The sequence below is a fragment of the Marmota flaviventris genome, chromosome 12 (assembly GCF_047511675.1).
Source record: "Marmota flaviventris isolate mMarFla1 chromosome 12, mMarFla1.hap1, whole genome shotgun sequence".
Classification (NCBI taxonomy): domain Eukaryota; kingdom Metazoa; phylum Chordata; class Mammalia; order Rodentia; family Sciuridae; genus Marmota; species Marmota flaviventris.
This window is the reverse complement of record NC_092509.1, coordinates 35914941-35938914: the sequence shown is the minus strand read 5'-3', so window position 1 is coordinate 35938914 and position 23974 is coordinate 35914941. Positions and strand designations below refer to the sequence as shown.

The window sequence follows — 23974 nt, the reverse complement described above, 5'->3', positions numbered from 1 at the left end:
GACAAGCTTAGTTCCACAGCCTACCTGCTCTCTACCATTCCCTGCTTCTCCATCGACATCCTAAAATACTTGCTTCAGTGATCCAAACATTTATCACCCTGCTCCAACCCTTCCTTGTCCAGAGCCTTGCAACCTGAACCTCGCATCCGCTAAGGATCTCCTTTGGGGGATTATTTTAATCTGACGCTCTAGCTTCGCTATACAGGAAAAGCCTAGAAACCAGATCTATTCCAGAGTTCCACTGCAAAGAACTGACTTCATTCATGGGCCCAGAGATCTATGCATTAGGCAGAGTGCCAAGAAAGGCAAACACAAAAATCAAAAAGAGGCTCTTTCCTCCCCCAGGGATCCTGCAGGGTAACACTTGCCTCCAATCTGGTCAGCACTGTCATGGAGGTACAGATTGACATAGAGGTGGCAACTGGCTCTTGGGGAGAAAGGTGGTGATTGGAATAGGGAATCAGTGTTGTGGATTGATGTGTGTCCTGCATAAATATGTATTTAAGTCCTGATGCTCTGTACCCGAGAATGTGATCTTATTTGGAAATAGGGTCTTTGCAGATATAATCAAGTGAAGCTGAGGTCATTCTTGATTAGGATGGGCCCTAAGCCAAATATGATTAATGTCTGTAAGAAGAGGCAATTGAGATTCAGATGTGTGTGTGTGTGCACACGTGCATACACGCACACAGGGCAACCACATGACAATGGAGGCAGATATTATATTAAATGATATACCTGTAGAAGAACTTCAAGTACTGATGAAAATACCAGAAGCTAAGAGGAAGTCATTGAACAGCTTTTTCCCTATGGCCTTCAGAGAGAGAAAGAGCATGGCTCTGTGGACACCTGGATTTTTGAACCTCTGGCCTTCAGAACTGAGAGAGAATATATTTCCGTTGCTTTAAGTCACCCGGCCTATGGTAATTTCTTGTGGTATTTTGTTTCCAAATGAGCGCAGGTGGTATTGTTTGAACTGAGTCTCGGCATTGGAATCATTCTATATGTGGGTAACTAAAGCCAGGAAGATGTGGGGTCTTGAAAAGAATAAGAGCTGCTCTGCAGGAGTGTGGGCCCAGGGTGGGGTGGGGTGCCTGTTAGCTTTCTGTTCCTGTAGACATGATATAATCCATTTATACAGAGAAAAGATTGACTCTTGGCTTGTAGGTGTGGAGGTTTCAGTCCACGATCAGTTGGCCTTGTTGCTTTGGGCCCTGTAGCAAGGCAGCACCTGGTGGAGAAAAACTGTTCATCTTTCGGTCAGGAAATGAAAAGAAGGGGCTGAGGTCCCATTGTCCCCTTTGAGGTCACATTCTCATTGATCTAAGGACCTCCATTAGGCCGCATCTCTTAATGTTCCCTCCATTTCTCAATAGTGCCATGCTGGGGACCACATGCTGGAATATTCCAGATCCTCTGGGGTATGGGTATACTAGGGCACACCCTTGTATCTGAAGGCAGGATGGAGTTATGGCAGAGAACAAGAGGCAGGAATTAGCCCAGACAGGGCATTTTATACTATGCTAAGTAGTCTAGACTTATTTCACTGGGATTTTGTAGCTGAAAGATCATAAAGTCCCTGGTAGCCCCACATACCCTGCTCCCCATCCTCTTTCGAGTGTGGAGCATATCCTAGTTTGGACCTGATGTCTTCTCCTAGAAGTCTTCCAAATGGAAGAGTGATCCAGATGTAGACTGACTCTGGGATGGGAAATATGAAGACTATTTTCTAAAACGCCTCTCCTCCTCGGCACTGGATTTTATATAGCTCCCATATCCACCCCAGACACAGCTTAATGATTAGCTTATAGTATGCATGGATCCAAACCATGATTAAAGCCTGTTTTGGTTTTCAGATTCTTGGCACCAGTTCATGAAACCCTTCCAGTTCTAATCTGGACTTCACTTAATAAAACCGAAGCTTTTGATATCTAGCCTGCCAAGGTCACCTCGCACATGCGTACTTGTACTGTGGAAAGCCAGAGTTTTTTGAGGTTTACCTTGGTTCCATTTTTCAATTCTTTTCTTATCTCAAACCCACTTCATTCTTTTCATTTTTCCCACTATTTGATTAATGATGCTTCCAAACCTTTTCTAATGCTTTCTACTTAATGGGAACCAAAAGAGAAAAAAACCAAAGCCCCCAACTTACCAAATACCACCTGAGTCTAACATAAGGAACTACTTGTTACACTTTCTTAAAGGGTCATTTAAAATCTTTTGAACTCCTACGTTGCTTGAACTAGTGTAGCATGAGTGAACTGACTGCCAGAAACCAAGGATTATAGTGATTCAAAATTACTTCGCGAGGGAATGACTTAATATTTGCCAGAATAGCTTCATTCAGATAATAGCAAGTGCTATAGTTCTCGAAAACAGAGTGGAAAAGTACTGAAGGGAGAAGCCAGAGGCCTGAGTGTGAGTCCCATCTCTGCCCTTAACTAATACAACAGCAAAACATTCAACTATTTTTGACTTGGCTTTTCTAGAACATGAGAGGCGGCCCAGATTATATCCAAAGTCTGCAATTGTGAAATTGTGAATTTACTTTTTTAATTACAGTGGCGATATGACCTCTCAGGAAAGTATTTTAAAGAAAGTATTTTAAAATTTGATGGCAGCTATAACCCAAATGCTTTGACTAAGACTTGAATCTTAATTTTTTTGTGTGACAGTATTCCTTAGCAAAGTTTGCCACCTAGTGGTAAAAAGGAGTAAAACAGAACTTTGCTTTAAACTATAGAACAAAGACTCTGTGACTAAGCTAAAATTGTTGAACGCGATTATTATATTGATTAGGTTTTTAAAAATTGAATCTACTTTAAAAGTAGAAAATTGGTCCTAAATCTCAATCAATCCTACATCTTAATTGTTATAGGTTGTGTTTTTGGTTTCTAGGCTGCCTTCAAATCTGATAAAGCACTAAATGCTTTTATTTGTCTCAAAGAAGGACTTAGTTTCTGAGCCCTGGAGTCACTTGTCAGCTATAAACATAGCTTTCCAGAGTCCTCTTAAATCTTATGTACACAGCTGCCTCTTTACCTTAGCTGCAATGAACTCCAGAATTTTGAATAGCCTCATATGAAAAAAATAAATAAAACCGTAAGTGTGAAAGGTTAAATATTTTCACATTTCATAATATTTTCATAAAATATTGAATGACCAGAATAATAGGAATAGTTCATGCTTTGAACTAGCGTAACAAACACTGAGTGTTCCATTGACATTAGAAAAATGTCTAAAAACATATTCTGCTTGACATTTTGTTCAGTTCCACTTGGACTTTTTCTTGGACAATATTAGTTTATAATCCAAATAACATGTTGCAAAATATTCACAGTGACTCAAATCACTGAACATTCTTTGGTTGCGTGTACAAAACGTAGCCCGACCTTTGATTAAAGTCGGATGCAGATTGTGACTCAGGCTTCACAGAGTTCGGACATGTGGTGTGTCAGATCAGGATCCTCCCCAACTCTAGATTTGGGAATGTGCCTGTAGTGAGATACTGAGAGCATGAAGGGTGTAGCCAGGTGACTTGATATGGATCTTTTTATCTGGGGAACAAATCCAACTCCTTCTTTGCTCCCCTTTTGATTTTTCTCAAAGACACCCCAGGCTCAAGTGTCCCAGGCTGACCTGATCTTGCCTCCCCCCAGACCTGGCTCACTTTCAGTCTTTCCTCCCTCAGCAAATGGTATTTCTCTCTCCTCCGTTACACAGACCCATAACCTAGGAGTCATTCTTGATAACATTCCTCTCCCTCGGTCCAGAAGCCAGGCAGTCCCCAGTTCCTTTGCAGGTGCCTCAGGTCCTGCCCACCTCTCCTCTGCCAGCTCACCTGAGCTCCCTGTTCCCTCTGCCAAATCTGCTCTAAAGTTGCCCTGCCAACTGATTTCCTGCACTATACGATGCACCCAGATTGGTCTTTTGAATGTGGAAAGTGGTCTTTTTAAAACCTTAAGTCCCCCTTGCTAAAACCCTTAATTGACATTCCATGACAAATACAAACCCCCTAAAAATGGCCTGAAGCTGAATAGTGGAGAGTAGAAGAATGGTTGCCGTGGGTGGGATGGGTGGGGAGAGGATGCAGGAAGGCATTGGTGGAAGTGTACAGAGTTTCAATCCGCAGGATGAGTAGATTGTGGAAATCTAAGAGGCAGTCTGTGTGAGCCAGTTAAAAATAGTGGATCTTATACTTGAAATTCACTAGAAAGCCAGCTCTGAAGGGTTCTTACTCCATACATGGCAGTGAGATAGTTTTTTTGAAGCGATGAGAACATTCATTAGTTGGATTGTGGTGACTGTTTCACAGTGTATATGGGGATCAAAACATGGAGTTTTTATACTTTAAATATTTACGATCTCTACTTGCCAGTTGTTCCTTGGTAGTGCAGGAAAAAGAATCGTCTTAAAGAACTTGTGTGATGTGCCATGAATTCCCTCTGGATCTAGTCTCAGGAGAGCCATACCCACACTGGCCTTGTATTCAGGATGCCTCTTCCCACAGAGCCTCTGCACATGCTGGTCCCTCTCCCTGGATTGCTGTTCCTATCTCCCTTCCATCTAGTTCACATTACTGTCTTATAGATTTCAGCTTTTGCCTCATTTCTTCAGGGAATTCTTTCCTGTACTCATAGACCATTGTCAGTTCTCGTAGCCTCTGCGTTTCTTCCTTGAGCCACTTGTTAGAGCTGCAGTTGTACTGCAACTTCTTGAGGTTGGAATCTGCATTTACTCCCCAATGAATCTCCAGATCCTCATCCAGTATCTGGCCCCTGCTGGATGCCCAAGATACTTACAAACTGGTCAATGGATGGAGCATCTTCGCTTGACCACAGTATTCTAAAACCCAAAGTAAATGACATAATCAAATAAAATAATTCCAACCACATAGAAATTTGCAAAACTCCTTGAGAAACACAAATTTGATAAGGAAGAAGCCAACAGCATTGGGTAGATTTTTTCCAACAGAGAAGATACCTGGTCAGGCTTCCATTGAGCACTGTGGGGGTGGCATGAACTATATGGGCAGCTCCTCGACCAGCTTTGCCTCTGTTACCATTTTCTTATAGATTCATTGCAGAATTCCATGCTCAGAATATTCTAGTTCAGAAAACACTTCACATAACAATATTAAATAGCACAACTCATGGAGTGTAGTGAAAAGTAAAACTGAAATTTTGGGGGGAGTGAAATTTAAGAGAGAGCCAGACTCTATTCTAGTAAGAGTGAAGGCTCATTTGTATTACAGGTATTACGCTACTCCATTCTGACCTCCAATGCTAGGAGTTAAATAGTGATTCTTCTACACTGATACTGAAACTGGATTTAAACCCACCCACGTGTGACTACAAAAATCAATGCTCTTGAAATAATTTATATATTTGCTCTCAAAAAAGGAAAAAAGGGAGGGGAGGATGAACCAGTCATATAATAACCTTGTAAGGTAGTTTCTATTTTAGCCCCATATTAGAGATGAGAATACTGAGGTACAGAGTGGTAAATGAACTTGTGCAGTCACAGAACCTGTAAAGGGTAAAGCGAATGGAAACCTAGTATTTCGAATTAAAAACCGGGACTTGCATAGAAGATACAGTACCTTTATATGATGGAAAGAAATTAAAGTGGGCCCAAATCACTATTAAATATATGAAGTTCATTAAATGTAAATTTATGAGCAAAAATTTTTATGCTATTTTTGAAATTCAGTCCAATGTAGCAATATATGAAATATAATTAAATTAATATTGTAGAGAAATGAGTAAGCCACTCATATTACTAAACTAAAAGAATACCAAATAAAAAGCATGAGAATAAAAAATATTCCAAAAGAAATAGATATAAGAAAAACCACCGATGATACTATGGTAATATGTTTTGAAATCCATGGAGAGACTACATTGAGAGTGGCAACAGAAAATGCTTGCATTTCTTTTTATGTGTTCTCTATTTTGTTCCATTAAAGATGTAAGTGACCTGTAAAGAGGTATGTGGAAAAATGGAAATTAAAAAAATTAACAATAACCTCACAAAAGTGAGGCAAAGAAAAGTATATGTAAAAACAAAGATCTAAAATTCCCCCCAAAAGACTTCAAGAGATGTAGGTCCATGTGGTGTATTTATGCTGGAAAATAATCCTCTTCCATCCAGGCCTCCTCACCACGATGGATGGACTTGGTCATTGAGGTAATGTGGGAATGTCTGCAATGTAGGTGAGACTGGCTGAATTGACCTCCTTGCTACACTGCAGGTGTAGCATCCCAAGGTAAGCCACCTGTGACAGCCATGGTGGACAGAAGTAGTTATAAGAAGAAAACACAGATCACAGGTAGCCTGCCCTAGAAAGTACCAAGCTCTCTTTTCTGCTATTGTGCATATAAAGAAAATGACTACTCAACCCCTCTACTTGGGGTTGAGACAGTGAGTTAAAACTCTAGACAAAAAGTTCATTAAATATAAAATAGTAACAAAAAATTTTTATCAATCAATCACAAATAAGGAGATGGGCACAATCTAAAGCATTAATGTTAAAAGAAAGAAAAACTGGCATCTAAAGAAATAGAAGATTCTGGAACATAGCAGGAAGCATATGATACAGCTCAATTCTAATGAGGAAGCAGTCTTAAGCATTCCCACATACACTCTTAGATCTTCCTTCCAAAAGTAAGGTGTAGTGAAAAATACTGAGAAATTCTTGGAGTGGAAAGTAGGACCAGTATTTTCTGTGGAAATTAAAATTCCAAACCTACATAATGAAGAAATGTTCTAAAGCAAGAGAATGGGATCACACCATCCTGTGAAAATGCCACCTTAGAAGAGGGACCAGTGGTCAAGTGTTGTAACAGACTATATGCTCTTTGGTTGAACCCTGGGTCCCCATGCCTTCATGCCAATTCACACTCTGCTGCTTCATAAATAATAGGATAGGACGTGCCTGTCCCTTGAACTTGTAGTTCAGGGGTCACAAAACAAATGGATCCTGGGGTATCATAGAATTTACCAATTCTTCAACAAAGTGACTGGAAAGAGCTGACCAGGAAAGAACAGCGGCTACAACGGAACCAAAAGGGGCTTAAGCCAAATGCTACGTGAAAACCACTCACAGGAAGGAGTATTCAAAGCAGAAGCCAGAGGGGACCCCACACTGCAAGGAGCATCAAGGATGAGAAGGAAATTTCTCACAATGTCCTCACACATTGTACGGTGGTTTGGATCTGGAACGTTCCCCAAAGACTGGTTTGTTGAAGGCTTGGTCCCCAGTGCAGCATAGTTCAGAGGTGGGAATTTGGGGACGTGATTGGCTCATGACAGCTCTGACCTCATCAATGGGATATCCACTGTTGGATTCATGGCTGAATGGACTATTGGGAGGTGATGGGAACTGTAGGAGGTGGAACCTAGTAGAAGGAAGTGAGTCCTTGGGGTGTGCCTTCAGGGACAACCTCTTGTCCCAAGTCCCTTCTCCCTGTTTCTCTCTGCTTCCTGGCTGCTGTTAGGGAAGAGCTTTGTTTTTATACCAACCCTCCACACCACGAAGTTCTCCCTTAACAGGCCCAAAGCAATGGAGCCGGGTGACCATGGACTGAAACTTGGAAATTGTGAGCCAAGAGAAATCTTTTTGTTTGTTTTTTTCTTAGTTTTCCATTACTATATGAAAATTCCTAAGGGTGACAAGAATATGGATTTAATAGTCAGGGGAAAAAATGAAAAAAGGGAGATGGCAGTCTAAGGAATTAAAGCATCAAAACATCAGAAACGGCACAGAAAAGATTATACACTTACAGTAATTTAACTATTGATACAGAGGGAAGGTTTCAGATAGTCCTTTTCACCCACAGTCACTATGATTATTATTATCATTATTATTTTGCATGTACATGTGTGGTGAGGATGATTGGAAATTGAACCTAGGGCTGCTCTGTCACTGAGCTATATCCCCAGCCCTTTTTATTTTTTCTATTTGAGAAAGGGCCTTTCTAAATTGCCAAAGCTGTCCTTGAATTTGCAATCCTCCTGTTTCAGTCTCTTGAGAGGCTGGGGATTACAGTTGTGCACCATGGCGCCTAACTGAAAATAACTGATAATAACTATTAAAAGCTGTTGGGGGGAAACCGATAAACACAGAAGACAAAGATGACACAACAGAAGAATACTTGATATTTAAAAGAAAATAGATCACTTGATGGGACAAAAGACATACTCTTTGAAATGAAGATTGCAAGAATGCATTATATTTCCTAAAAATACTGTATAAAACAACTATTAAACTTCAAGAATTAAAAAAAACTTTCTTCAGAAAAAGGAAAAAAAAATCAGATGTTTTCACATTTCTCCCTGTAACCCTTAATGCCAGAGACTGCTGGTACATTTTCTACAAAGTCCTGAAGGAACAAGCATATGACCTGAGGATGATGTTTGCATTTAAATTGTTCAATATTACAGCAACACACTATAGAAATGATCCCTGAAAGTATAGTATGGAGATTCTTTGGAAAACTTGGAATGGACCCAGCTGTCCCACAGCTCAGTCTATATCCAAAGGACATAAAAACAGCGTACTACAGGTACACAGCCACATCAATGTTTATTGCAGCACAATTTACAATAGCTAAACTGTGGAACCAACCTAGATGCCCTTCAGTAGATGAATGGATAAAGAAAATGTGGTATATGTACACAATGGAATATTACTCAGCAATAAAAGAAATAAAATCATGGCATTTGCACATAAATGGATGGAGTTGAAGAATATCATACTAAGTGAAGTTAGCCAATCCCAAAAAAACAAATGCCAAATGTTTTTTCTGATATAAGGAGGCTCATTCATAGTGGGGTTGGGAGGGGGAACATGGAAATATTACACAAACTCTAGATAAGGCAAAGGGGAAGGAAGGGTAGGGAGGGGGCAAGGGGTATAAAAAAGATGGTGGAATGAGATGGACATCATTACCCTAAGTACATGTATGAAGACACAAATGGTGTGAATATACTTTGAATACAACCAGAGATAAGAAAAATTGTGCTGTATATGTGTAATATATGACAGCAGAATGCATTATAATTTATAACAAATTAGAATAAAAAATTTAAAAAAATATAACAGCAACACGAGCAATCTCAGAGAACATATCACCCGTGAGCCTTTTTTGAGAAACCAACTTGACAATGAAATTCAGCCATTTAACGTGCAGATCAAAAGAGAGCTCAAGAAAAAAAGGAACTGTGGGGAAAAATCTATAATAAGCATGGAATCCATTTAAATACAGAACTGATCCCAAACAGAGGAATGTTACATAATAGAAAGGATAGCTTGAAACATTGAGATATAAAAATAATATAAACAAGTGGGAATTGTGTGATGGGTAAATGAGAGGACGTGAGAGTGTGCTAGTTACAGTCTCTTAGGAGAGGGTGAGAACTTCTGCTCTCCAGAATTGAAAACTCCAAGAGAACAAGAGCCTACCAGGCACAAAGTCCTGGATCCCCAGCGCTGGAAAGAGAGGGAAGAAAGAAAAAGAAAGTAATGATGAGTCCAATGTCTTATTTTTCTGCTATTTTCTCCTCTTAACTTTAGAGAGGTCATTCAGGAAACACTAGCTATTGTGTATAACAATCATTACTTGAAGTTCAATTGTTTTTACTTTTTTTAAAAAAAATTTACTGAAACAAGTGAAGTTGAATTTAAAACTTTAAACAGCTTCAAACTGGGGATGTAGTTCAGTTCAGAGGTAGAGCATTTGCCCAGCATGTGCAAGGCACTCGGTTCAATGTCCCCATACCTAATAATAATAATGATGATGATGATAATAATAATAATAATAGCATCAAAACCTGGCACAAGAAAGGTGCAGTTGTGCACTCCTATAATTCCAGTGGCTCAGGAACCTGAGGCAGGAGGATCGTGAGTTCATAGCCAGCCTCAGCAAAAAATAAAGTGCTAAGCAACTTGGTGAGGCCCGTTTCTAAATATAATACAAAATAGGGCTGGGGATGTGGCTCAGTGATCAAGTGCCCTTGAGTTTAATACCTGGTACCAAAAAAAAAAAAAATCCCTGGCACAGTAGTACATGCTTATAGTCCAAGCTACTCGAGAGGCTGAGGCAGGAATATGCCTTGAGCCCAAGAGTTTGATGCCAACCTAGCAACATAGACCCTTCTCAAAATATAAAAATAAAAATTAAGAAAAATATCAGTCGGTCGATTCCATTTTGATAGCCATGTTATCAATCTAGTTGCAAGGAGAGTTGTCTTCCGATTATCACTGTACTTCTTTATGGATGCTATTACTAAAGTGATTTAAAAGATCTCTTATCTTCATCCTTTCCTGCATTGTGAAATTGTTTTTCAATGAATTATTTCTATAAAAGCAATAGGGGGAGTCTACTTTAAAAAAAAGACTAGAAGTATTTATGATATACCAAGATGCTATCAGTTAAGTAGATGATAGAATTATGAATACTTGTTATTTTACTCCTTTTATTTTTAAATTAAAAGGAACATATGTGAATATAATGAAATGCCAATTTGTAGACTTCTATAAATTAAGTAGTATTTCAAGAACCCATTTAATACTAAATATAAAGTTATCATATCTTACTAAAGTAGATTCATAGATTTACCTTCAGACTTACCAAAACAAAGGGATTCTGTATAGAATTACAAAAAATCTTTAAGGTAATTTTTAGGAAGTACTTGATAAAGGAGAGTTTTTGCAAAATCATGGCACCAGGCACCACATACTTGTTTACCCAATTTAAATTAAACCATATAAATCACGTGAAAAAAAAATATTTGGATCCATTTTATCATGAGCGCTCATCATATATGATATATGGACATACATACATTCAAACATATAACACAAAACACAAGTGTGCACACATAATACATACAACACATAACATTATAGTAAAGGCCTTATAACTTTTTACAGGTGAAATCTCCATTGCAATGTTTAAAAACTCTATAGTCAAAAAATAGAACTGATCAGCAAAACATTAACCTAGGTCTGTATGAGCTCAAAAAACAAAATAGAACTTCATGATATGGCAAAGGGCAATAATAAAATAGATATTGAAAAAAGCATCCTGGTTCTGTTGCAGATGTAAGAATAGCCAAACTGGAGTTTTGGATATCAGTTGTTATGGATTTGAGCCAAATCATCTTCTTTTTGGTCTGTAGAAATCGCTTTAGTTAATCTTTCTGGAATCCAAATCGGCTGCTGTTCTCCCTGTGGAAACACATAAACAGACCCCCGACTCCAGACAATCACTGGGTCAGGACCTTGGTTAATCTCTCTGGAATCCAAATCGGCTGCTGTTCTCCCTGTGGAAACACACAAACAGACCCCCGACTCCAGACAATTACTGGGTCAGGACCTTTCCATTGTCCTGTTAGAATATCCTTCCAAAGTACCTTGGGCTTATGTACATTTTTTGGACACATATGCCTTTCCGCAGCACTAAGTCCTGATGAATCCAAATTTTAAAAGTTTAGAGTAAAAAGGGTTATTTTAAGTTTATCTTTGGGGAATATATACCCCTTCCCAATTCCTTCTTTTTGCTTTAATAAGTACATTTTAATAGTTTGATGAGCTCTTTCAACTATGCCTTGTCCCTGTGGATTGTATGGGATTCCTGTTATGAGTAATGCCAAATGTTGAGCAAAATTGTTTAAAAGAGGTAGAAGTATAACCAGGGGCATTATCTGTTTTTAACTGTTTTGGAACACCCACAGTGGCAAAATTTTGTAAGCAATGAGCTATAACATCTTTAGTTTTTTCTCCGGCATGAAGGGAGCCCATCAAAAATCCAGAAGAAGTATCAACTGTAACATGCAAATATTTTAATTTTCCAAATTCTGGCAAGTGTGTGACGTCCATCTGCCAAATATGGTTAGGTATCAATCCTCTAGGATTGACTCCAAGATTAACTTGTGGTAAAAAGGTCACACAATTTTGACATTGTTTTATTATTTGTCTAGCTTGTTCCTTAGTTATTTTAAAACGCTTTTGTAAAGTATTAGCATTGACATGGAACTTTTTATGAAAATTTATAGCTTCTTCTAGTGTAGAGAAAATATGTATGTCATGTGTAGTTTTATCTGCTAAATCATTGCCCAAACTAAGGGCTCCAGGCAATCCTGTATGTGCCCTGATATGTCCTATAAAGAATGGATCTTTTCTGTCCCAGATTAGACTTTGTATAGTGGAAAGCAAAGAGAAAACAGTAGAAGAAGGGGAAATCCTACCAGCATCTTCAAGAGATACTATAGCATTAACTACATACTGACTATCAGAAAATAAATTAAATACAGAATCTTTAAACATCACAAAAGCTTGTAAAACTGCATTAAGCTCTACCTTTTGAGCTGATTGTTTGGGTACTAAAAATGTAAAAGTTTGATCAGGGGTAACTACTGCTGCTGTACCATTATTTGACCCATCAGTGAATATATTTGGAGCATTCACGATAGGTGTTTTTCTTGTCATTTTTGGAAAAATTACAGGATGCAATGACCAAAAAGACAATAAAGGATTAGATGGTAAGTGGTTATCAAATGAAACATTAGATTTGCACATGATTATTGCCCAAGTATTTAACTCATTAGCTAACTCATCAATTTGATTCATAGTATATGGAATAATAATTTTATTGGGAGAAATTCCAAACATTCCCTTTGCTGCTTTTATTCCTTTGAGTATTAATTGTCCTACAGCCTCAGGATACCTAGTAAGAATAGTGTTAGGAGAATAAGATAAATGTATCCATAATAATGGACCTTCTTGCCAAAATACTCCTGTAGGGATATTTTTTGTTGGTAGTACAATAAATAATAAAGGCAAACTTATATCAATTCTATCCAAATGCATATTTTCCATATATGTTTCAATGATTTTTAATGCCTTTCTTGCTTCAGGCGTTAACATTCGGGGTGAATTTGGATCTGATGGACCTTTTAGGATATCAAATAAAGGTCCCAACTCTCCTGTTGGTATACCTAAATAAGGCCTTATCCAATTTATGTCTCCTAATAACTTTTGAAAGTCATTAAGTGATTTGAGTTGATCTACTCGTATTTGAATTTTTGGTGGACGGACCATGGTTGAGGATAATTTTTAGGAAGTACTTGATAAAGGAGAGTTTTTGCAAAATCATGGCACCAGGCACCACATACTTCTTGATCCAGAGACCACATTTCTGGTGGGCTTATCCAGCCTAAAGCAACTGCTGTCTAATGAGTTAGACTGGGCCCTTCACTCTGAGAGTTTTTGATTCATACCATTAAAAAACATCTGGTAGGGTAAGATGAGACAGTCTTGGTCATCATCAACATGTCATTAAGATTTCAATCCAAGTCAGGCATGGGGGCATGTGTCTGTAATCCCAGCAAATTGGAAAACTGGGGCAGGAGAATCACAAGTTCAAGGCCAGCCTTAGCAACTTAGGGTCTCTAAATTTTCAGGGGTCTCACTATCTTGAAAAAATAATAGCAAAACACTGGAAATGTAGCTTGGTGCTAAAGTACTCCTAGGTTGAATCTCCAGTACCTATTACCACAAATATTAAAAAAAGGGGGGGGGGGAATCTTTAAAAAATTAAAATGTTTGAGAAACATGAGAACAGGACAGGAAATTATACATGTATACAGTTTTAATTTGTTGAATTGGTTAACAGTTTAATTTGTTTAATTGGTAAACAGTTCTTCTTGCTATGATATTGTAAAGATTTTATTTCTTCTCTGCTTAAAACACAGGGGGAATTTGTCCCACTTACTACCTGGTACATTTCCGTGGTTAGCTAAGTATAATTTTGAAGTCACTTTGGGCAATTTAGATGCTGCTTTAATAATTGTTATTCATATCTACTTTTACTGAGCTTTTAATCTTTTTATGTACATTTTACTGAAAATCAAAGAAAGAACTTTTGAAATGTTTATACAAATAGTTATTACCAGCTAAAATGGTCTTCTATATTATATTTTGAAAGAGAAGGGTGGTAAGCAAGCAGATCAATCTTTACTTATACTAAAGTTGAGAGTAAAGAAAATGGTCAAGTAACAACAAACAATATTCAAATACAAATTCAATATTTTATTTTTCATATTCTGTGTTCAGACTGAAGCAAATATGTGAGTCTTAATAGATACAGATGCATAAAAAAATTATTCATGACAATAGAACATTATGAACTGAACTCTGAACGGGGCTTTGATTATGTAATATAAAAATACATAATAAAATAATAGAGCAATAATTATTTTACAACATTATATTAGGATAACCAACTACTTAACACTAAGTAAAAAGTTAAATAGAACATGCCTTGCGAGTTGAATATAAAACCATGATTAGAATAAGAATGTTAAAACAAATTTTGCTTTACAGCACAATATAAAGGTATAAAGTCTTAATTTTGATGCAAAGAAAAAATACTGTGATATTTAAAATATTCTTCATAACGAGAAAACAAAATGAAAAGCACACCAGGAAAATATTAGAAGCAAAAATGTAAATGAGAATAAAACTATCTCATAAATAAAATCTACTAATTGGTAAAGCTACAGCCATAAGGAAAATGAATTAAAAACTATGTGTACTTAAGCCAGGCATGGTGGCATATGCCTGTAATCCCAGTGGTTTAGGAGCCTGAGGCAGGAGGATCTCAAGTTCAAAGCCAGCCTCAGCAAAAGCAAGTCTCTGTGAGACCTAAGCAACTCAGTGAGACCCTGTCTCTAAATAAAATACAGAATAGGGCTGGGAATGTGGCTCAGGGGTTGAGTGCCCCCTGAGTTCAATCCCTGGTATCCCCTCCCAAAAACGTATGCGTATTTAAATTCAATTAGGCAAAAGCAAAATATTTAAAGAAAATATGGGAAAAATCATTGTATTTATACATTAAGACAAAAACTAAATTTTCTTTGATACTTTCTAAGTTGTCATTATACTTTCAATAAAATTAAAAATTTATCTAGCATCCCAGTAGACATGGAAAGAGACTATTTTATTTAATTTATTTATTTATTTATTTATTTTTTAAAGAGAGAGAGAGAGAGAGAATTTTTTAATGTTTTATTTTTTAGTTTTCGGCGGACACAACATCTTTGTACGTGGTGCTGAGGATCCAACCCGGGCCGCATGCCTGCCAGGCGAGCGCGTTACCGGTTGAGCCACATCCCCAGCCCTGGAAAGAGACTATTTTAAAACCCACAGATTACTAATACACAGAATCCCTAGATTTCAACAGCCGTCTAAACACACTTTTGCATTGAATATGATGAAGAGTTAAACCCAAAGTGTCTGTGACATTTATTCAGGTTTTAAAAAAGCAATTCATAAAACTCCCAATAACTATGGGAAATTTTGTGTTAAGGGTAACTCTGGCTCTTTCTGGAGATTGTTCTTAGGCAGTAGGAAGCAGGCAGAGTGGGGAAAGAGACCACAGACTTGAGATTGTTCAGAGTGTAAGGAATAGGGGCTTGGATGTCTGAGGGCTCTGAGCTGGAATCACAGTGGTGGCACTCATTCATAGTTGTCCTTGGGTATGCCCTGGCACTCTTCGAATCCTATCTCCTTAATTGTGTCATGGAGTTACTACTAAGCAGAATGCTGCATTGCTGGGGAGAATTAAATAATACAATGTGGTAAGATGCAGGTTGCTGCCCTCTATCACAGATATTAAAAGCACTCAATCAAGAAGATCCAGACTTGCTCCTGTACAGTACAGTGTCCTTGATATTTGCTGCAATGACCTTGGCTACAATCCTGTTATATCCTAGAACGATATTCAAAGACTTTTTAAAACCTCATCAAACGAGTTCATTTTGGAGCCCCAGATGTCTGGTTTCTTTGCTGCAATTCATACAGAATGAGATCACTGAACTCAACAATGAATTGTGAATATCAAAATTTTACTTTTGAACAAAAATCATTTCAAAAGTAAAATTAGGATGCTGAAACCATTTCTCAATTCCCACAGGTCAGTGACCACAGGCTTCCTGAAGGGTATGACTTTTCCTAATGTGCAACTTAATCTCTCATAAAACCATGGCATACGTATTCAGGGGAACACAATACTGAGCAAAGACTCAAATGCACGTCAGCAATTTTGTCTGAGAGTTTTGATTTCATTTGTTCCTTTCAAATTTCTGAGCGTGTGTGTGGGGGGGAGCGTCAATCTTATGCAAAAGGACTTGAGAATTGTTAGGGTTGGACAAAGAAGTAGCCTTAGAAAAGGCATGGTGCATGATGGTTGCCTGAATAATGACGTTCCAAACATTTTCATATCTCAATCCCTGGAAACTGTGAATATGTTACCTTACGTGGCAAACGGAATTTTGCAGACATGATTAAGAATCTTGAGCTAGGAAGATGATTCTATGGTTGTAGGACGAATGTAATCCCAGGAGTCCTTGTAAGTCAAAGGTAGGTAGGGGCTCAGGGTCTGAGAAGATGTGACAACAGAAGCCAAGGTCACTGGGGCATGACTGCTGGCTTTGAAAATGAGCCAAGATACACAGCAGCCCCTAAAACCTGGAAAAGACAAGAAAACAGATTCTTCCCAGGAAGTCTCCAGGAGAAATGACCTCCTGCTAACACCTTGATGTTTTTTCTGGTGGGGCTCATTTTGGACTTCTGGATTGTTAAAATGATCAGTTTTTATTGTGTTAAGTGCTCAGGAGGATGGTATTTGTTTACAACAGCCCTTGGGAATACATACAGCACATGATGTGTGCACTGTCCCAGGAATCCGCAGAGTGTGTTTCGGAGAACCAAAATGGAATTGCTGGAAGGGATCCTGCACTACTGTTGCCTGCATTTATGTTTTTGCCAAAAACAGTACAAAATGTCTTTGGCCTCTTGAGTTAGGCATGTGTATGCCTCTGTTTCACCAAGAAGTGAGACAATCAAGAGTTCCTCGTCCTTCTGTGCTCCAGTTAAGTGGGTCCCAGGGCAAAGCACAGAATTCTAACATCAGAGACTCAGAGGCCATAATCCTGGAGATGTGAGCTATGAGGTTGGAAGTGTTCCTGTGTTCCTTTGTACATATAAGGCCCTTGGTTTATTTTTATCCTGACTTTTCTTTCAAATTTGCCTAGTCTCCATGTTAATCAGGAGTTGGAAAGCAGTCCATAGGCATCCTTGGTTAGGTACTGGGGATCAAGTAAAGAAAAAGAGTCTTTTTTATCACACTGGAAGTAAATGATCAGAAAAGATAGTACTCTGTGGGCTTATCCATTCCTAGAATCTGGAGCACATTTATAGGTCAACAAACAAACAAAGGAAAAACAAAATCACAGTAATGTCCTGGGTCCCTTAGGAAAAAGTCCTCAGAGGAATGGCTGCATTCTTCAGTGGTTTGTGTTAGTCATCTTTTCTGTTATAGTAACAAATAACCTGAAATAATCAACTTGTAGAGAGAAAAGGGCTCAGTTTTGCAGGTTCTAGTCCATGATCAGTTGGCCCCATTTTCTTTGGCCCTATGATAAGGAAACACATCATGGCAGGAGAATGTGTTAGAGCAAAAACAGTACCACCAATCCCCATCACCCCCCGCCAGTACAAAACAGGGCTGGGAATGCCGCTCAGTGGTCAAGTGCCCCTGGGTTCAATCCCTGGTACCAAAAATAAAAAATAAGGCTAATATTTTTTTTAATTTTAAGTCTCATTGTGAAAATGGAAGGGGGGAAAAAGGAAAGTGCTCAGTACATAGAAAGCACCCCATTAGTGTTAAACTATTATTATAAGTATTATAACTTTAGAATTTTGGAAGGGAGAATCAAATAGCTCTGATTTCTCCATTTCTTTCTTTTTTTTTTTAATTTTTCAATATTTCCTCTACTTCTTCCATTATATAAATGAGATAAGATTGACTCTGTGTATTTATCTTTAGGCTGTTAATTTCTTCATTAAGGGCTGAGACCTATAGCTCAAAATCCTGATGAATCCAAATGAATTTTTGTATATAGCCCAAACAGGTAGATTTTTTTAGCCCTTGAGTCTACTCTGCATACAACTTGAAGTCACACCCCTATCTGCTGACCATAGGTAAAATGTAGCCTTGTGAGACGATAGCATCTGCCCAATCAGAAAAGTAAAACTGAAATACATAAACTTTAACTTTGAAATTCCACAGAAAGCCTCCATTTCTTCAGAGTTGGATGAGGTTGATTTTAGGATCCAAATGAATCACAGTAATGTCCTGGGTCCCTTAGGAAAAAGTCCTCAGAGGAATGGCTGCATTCTTATGAAGAAGAGAATTTGTTTGTATCAAACATGATGAGTTAGATCTTTCAAAAACCAAAAACACATAATTTATTTAGCCTTTGGTATTGCCTGGTTCATAAATAAGAAAAATAAACTACTTTTACAGCCCGATGATACAAATAATTGGGCAAAATACTATTTTTTGAAGTACTTTATCCCTAATCTGATGATTGTTCCCTGGTTCTACTCTTTCTGATCTTAAATTTGAGAAGATTACTTTCCATCTGTCATCTTAAGTGCTCTCAAGTAACTAAATCACTTAGGGAAGGAGGAGTTGGGATTTTCCATCCATTGCTTGGCCACCATGTTGCTCCATAGCTAATGCAATTTCAATGAGACGGACTTCTTTTGAAGACACCTTGTAAAAAGACACATAGGTGTCTTTCTTTGAAGACACCTATGATATAATGTGATGTATCTGATATTACTAAAAATTCTTCCTGTTTTCTGTTCTATAATTTTATCTTTGTAACCAACGTTTTTTTCGTAGTCGATCATCACTTCACCACCACCACCATGCCTTTCTTTCCTCCTTACTCTCTCTAGGTTCCATGATCCATCAAACATTCTCAATGCTCTGCTCCTCTCTCCCTCTGTTCAGTAGTCTTGGGAAATCCCAAGCAAGGCTGGCTGTCATCTGTGATTCTCCTTGACTCTTCCCTTGAACTTCAGGAGATGAAGAAGGAAGGAAGAAAGGGTGGGAGTGAGAGCTGGCCACTATGGGGACAGATTTACACAAATATGAACCTGTGCTCAGTACTGTCTGACTGTTCTATTTCCCTGGCCCACTCCTGAGAGGGTCTTCACACACCTTCTTTGTCCTCAAAACTCCAACTTTCTGTCTCTTCATTCTAAGTTAATGATCTTTTTACCTAATTGTTTCTGAAATACAGCAAGTGTCTAAAAAGACCTTCCTATTACTTCCATTAAAACTATCCACTGGCACCCCAGTTCTCTACCTTCATGTTATAGTGGGTGAATCAACTGTCTTCTCATCTACTCCCTCTGCATGGAGTTCCATCCCTCTGATCTAATCGACTTTCCTTCTACAATTATCCACATTCTCTCTGGAAGCATCTTTTGTTTTCCCCCTTTAACCTGTAGGACCTTCTCCTCAAAAAACACTACCTGAGCCCACATCTTTTTGAAGCTATGTTTTCATTTTTTGTTATACTCTGCTAAAGAAAATCTTGAAAATGTCTCTACCCACCTATCAAATTGTTTGCCTTCCCTCTCTTGATTGATCTTCTTTGAATAGACTTTTGATCCATCCCTGCCAGTCACAGTCATCAGTGGCTCAGGTCTTAGGATTAGTTCTCAGTCTTGCTCTTCACTCTCTCATACTGGCTGTGGGCCAAGGAAGTCATTTCCTGTGTCTTGCAGAACACCACGCATGCCCAGTTTTTTTTTTTTTTTTCTTTCTCACTGATCACTCCTTTGCTGGATCCTTCTCTTTACCTCTAAATGGTGAAATGCCCCAGGAACCAGTGTCTAGACCTCATCTCAAGGGAATTTCACCAAAACTCATGGTTTTAAAGACCGTTTGTACAATGACTTCCAAGTTTCTACTTGTACTCCCTCCCTTCTGAATACTAAATTGTCTACTGAACTTCTTCACATTGAGGTTCTATAGATTTCTCAACATTAATATCCCCCCAAATGTATTTCTTGTTTTCTCGTCCAAGGCTGATCCTCCTCAAGTGCTCCTCTTAGGAAATGGTACTGCCATTTGCAAGGTTGCTAGACCTCCACCTTACCCCTCTGGCCCCCAGTTGAGTTCATTCTTGGCTCCTTTCCCTCTCGGTAAAATGGAGTTCCATGGCTTTATTCTGTCATCTCTGTCTTTAAAATATATCCAGAATCCAACTATTGTTCATGAATTTTTCCCCCACAAAAGCCTTACATCAGGCCCTTTTCTTTTACCTGAACTTTTACAATAGTCTCAACAATAAACTCTTTTTCCACATTAACTCATTGCAGTTTTCACAGAACAGACAGAATACCACTGCTCAGAGGTATGTCAAATCATGTGTCCTTTCCAAAGCCCTCCAGTGGCTTTGCCTCACATGCAGAATAAAAGTCCAGTTCCTACGATGACCTAAAGAACCCAAATGATCAGGATGCTGGCCTTTCAGTGGGCTCAGACCATGAGCATCTTCTTTCTGGATTTTTCCATGGGGGAAGTGTGTTTTCACCTCAGGGCATTTGGCTGTATTTTTTTTTTCTTTTTACCCCCTGTAAACACCACATCTCCTTAGCTTTCTGCTTCTCAAAGCTCCTCTTCATAGGGACAGGTAAGTTTCTACCTTATTTATGGTAGAGAGGGAAAGTCTCCTATGTGTCATTCTTTATCCCCTTTCATAAAAATGCAAAAACATTGCATGTTGACATTTTAAAATATTTGGTTACATTTCCGTTCTTACCTAGTTCCTGGGAGCAGAGATTTACAGTTGTTCACTTGAGCATCTCCCTTGTCTCCACCTGGCCTGCATGCAGAGGGGCCTCAAGAGGTGGTTGTTGAATGAGTGGGAAATTTAACCAATGTGTATTATTTTCTGAAAAAATAATCAAAGATAGTATTTTAATCATAGCCTAAGCTAGTAATTCCAATTTATTTTGTTTCCCTTAGAACATATTTATTTTTTAATTTTATTTTTATCATTTAAGCAGCTTTATATATATTTCTTCCATAGTTTCTCCACAGGATTTTTACCCCTTCAATTTGGGTAGTTATAAATTATAAAAATGTCTAGCTAAGTGTAATAAAGGTTTCATTTTATTCATATGGACTAATGTCAAATTTTCTATTTTTAAAAAAATCTTTATTGCCGTTGATTCCTGTTTATTCTCTATTTTTTTCATTACTATAAGAAACAATATTTTTCTCCATTCCCTCTTCCTCCTTGGCAGTTATTATTTCTAAAGGGTTTCTTAATCTACACTAAATTTATTTTATTATTATCAATGCCTGGACTTTGGCCTGAGATGTGTTTTTTTTTTTTTTATTAATAATTTTTTAAGCAGGGAGGAAGAGCATGAGAAGAAGATTACCATTAAACAGGGACAAGAGGTGGGAGAGAAAGGGAGAGAGAAGGGAAATTGCATGGAAATGGAATTGTTATACAAAATTACATATAAGAGGAAGTGGGGGGAAAGGGAAAAAAATGAGAGAGAAATGAATTACAGTAGCTGGGGTAGAGAGAGAGGAGGGGAGGGGAGGGGAGGGGAGGGGGGATAGTAGAGGATAGGAAGGGCAGCAGAATACAACAGACACTAATATGGCAGTATGTAAAAACGTGGATGTGTAACTGATGTGATTCTGCAATCTGTATACGGGGTAAAAATGGGAGTTCATAATCCACTTGAATCAAATGTATGAAATATGATGTGTCAAGAGCTTTGTAATGTTTTGAACAATTAATAATAATAAAAAATTAAAAAATTTTTAAAAAATAAAAAAAATTTTTTAGCTGGAGATGGACACAATACCTTTATTTGTTTATTTTTTATGTGGTGCTGTGGATCAAACCCAGTGCCTCATGTGTGCTAGGCAAGCACTCTACCACTGAGCCACAACCCCAGCCCTGAAATGTGTTTTTAATGTCAAAGATGACTTAAAGTATTCATTGATTCATTTATTTAACCAAAAACCAATATTGAAACCACCTAATGTATTATAATATATTTTGAAAAGGACCCAGTAGTAGTAGTAGTAATAGCAGTTATGTTTTCAGATTCGAGGTTAATAGCTAACAAATTTAGAATGAATTCTGGAATCTGGGAAATATTTCCATGAAATCCTTGACAAATCCCTAACAAAATCTATATAAAAATGTGGCTCTAAAGAATGTTTTCTTGCTTTGTTCCTAAAAGGAAGATTTTTGATTGTTTGAAACCATCTGAAATCTGCTCAAGTGAGTATAAGCAGGTTCTTTGCTGTTGACTGATTTTGATTTCTTCTTTGCTAACACACACTCTGGGAGCCCCCATATTGGTGGAATTCACCAAGGTACTGCTTTCACTCCTAAAGTAATTAATCTGAGAACATTTGGTTTCATATTAGGTCAGGAAGGACTATTATATTACCTCCTTTTAAGATAAGATAAACTAAAAAGGTATTTTCAAAACTATATTAGCCAGGTGCCATGGCACATGCCTACAATCCCAGCAGCTCAAGAGGCTGAGGCAGGAGGATCACCAGTTCAAAGCCAGACTCACAACTTAGCAAACCCTATCTCAAAATTTAAAAAATTTAGAAAGTGGGGGTGCTGCGTATCTGGCCCTCAACCTTAGTTCAATCCCTGGTACCAAAAAACAAAAATGTGCATTTAAACAAACATACAGTTTGTTTTTAGCTCCTGTTTGTGTCTAATCCTCCAAAAATAGTCCTGAAGACACAGGAAAATTAGCTAATGTAATGATATGCTACAAAGACAAGTTAACGTTTGGCTATCTGACCACATCTTTTCTAACTGGTCCCACAGATTTACCGTATGTCCTCAGATTTATCTCATGTCTTTGAAGTTGTTTGTTGTAAATATGGAGAGCATTTCAGCAAGCAGTAGCTGTGGAATAAAATGTTTTGCCTTTCTACCAAATTAAAATTTAAGATATCCAAGTACTTAGCATCACTGTAGGAGGCTAGCCTAGAGCTAAGACCTGGTTGTATTGTTTTTGTACTAGAAAAAATACATCTTTACTTCCTCCTTTGTTTCTCCCATCTCTGCTAACTTAACCCCTGATCAAAAAATCCACTACTGATGGGCTTGAACTCAACTCCCTCCCAGGTTTGTCCTTGCTCCCAAAGTATCCCCACACTGAAGCATCTGGCCACCGCCTCTTCCTGTTTTCTAAACCTTATCAATGACAGGTGGGTATTTGGAAGGAACATCATTTGCTTTGATTACAGCCCTCAGCTGAAATGGTGTAGCCTCCCCGTAAGCACACTCATGTTTTATTCTACCTCCAGCTTGATGATTGCTAATTCATATGGATTGGTGTTGAACGGTCTTAAGGTCACTGACCTGTAATATTTCTTAGAACTCGCTGATGAGAAACAATGTCCAAAAGAATGTATCTGAAACTCTGGAGTCCCACAGGAGGAGGGCAAGTGCTTTGCAATTCAACAGGCCAGGCTTCCAATCCTATTTCTACTGCTTGAGATTATGCGGCACAAACCAAGGCTCGGCTCTTCAAGTCCGTTTAGCCCAGGAATGAACAATAATGATCTTCTTCATAACTGTCATGAGGATAATACTTGCCAAGTGCCTGCATCTGAAAATGCTCACTCTTTCGCTATTGGTCATTATTATTACCAATGGGTCAAGCCAGACCTGTGAGGAGGTGAGGATATGGTCTAGCCCCCCTTCCCCATACTCCACCCCAGTTATTTTATTGAACAATGCTATGGTCACCATGGTGTGGGATGCCTAACTTCCTCTGAAGGTCAACCTGAGAAACAACTTTCTAAAACCCACTGTGGCATTTACCGTAAAGACAGTCAGGAATGCTGTTTGTGTCTTTACACGATGTTCCTTTTTATGGGGCTTCAGGAGAATTCAGTGTCTGCTGTTGGTGCCAAGCAGAGTGGTGCTTCTGAGCATTGGGTTTATTTTAAGCTTATGGCCAGTAAATTATATAACTGACCGAGTTTCCCTTTTTGAGTTGGCTGCTAGAAAGCTTAGAGCCAAATTCACGGCTCATTTG

The 23974-nt window shown here is 38.3% G+C and overlaps 1 protein-coding gene and 1 pseudogene across 6 annotated transcripts in view; one reads left to right on the top strand and one right to left on the bottom strand.

The window, feature by feature from the left end:
• Positions 1-23974, top strand: part of Cacnb2 (calcium voltage-gated channel auxiliary subunit beta 2) — a 351637-nt gene that overhangs the window by 81209 nt on the left and 246454 nt on the right. The window lies entirely within an intron of this gene.
• LOC114087220 (small nucleolar RNA U3) lies at positions 8383-8483 on the bottom strand (annotated as a pseudogene).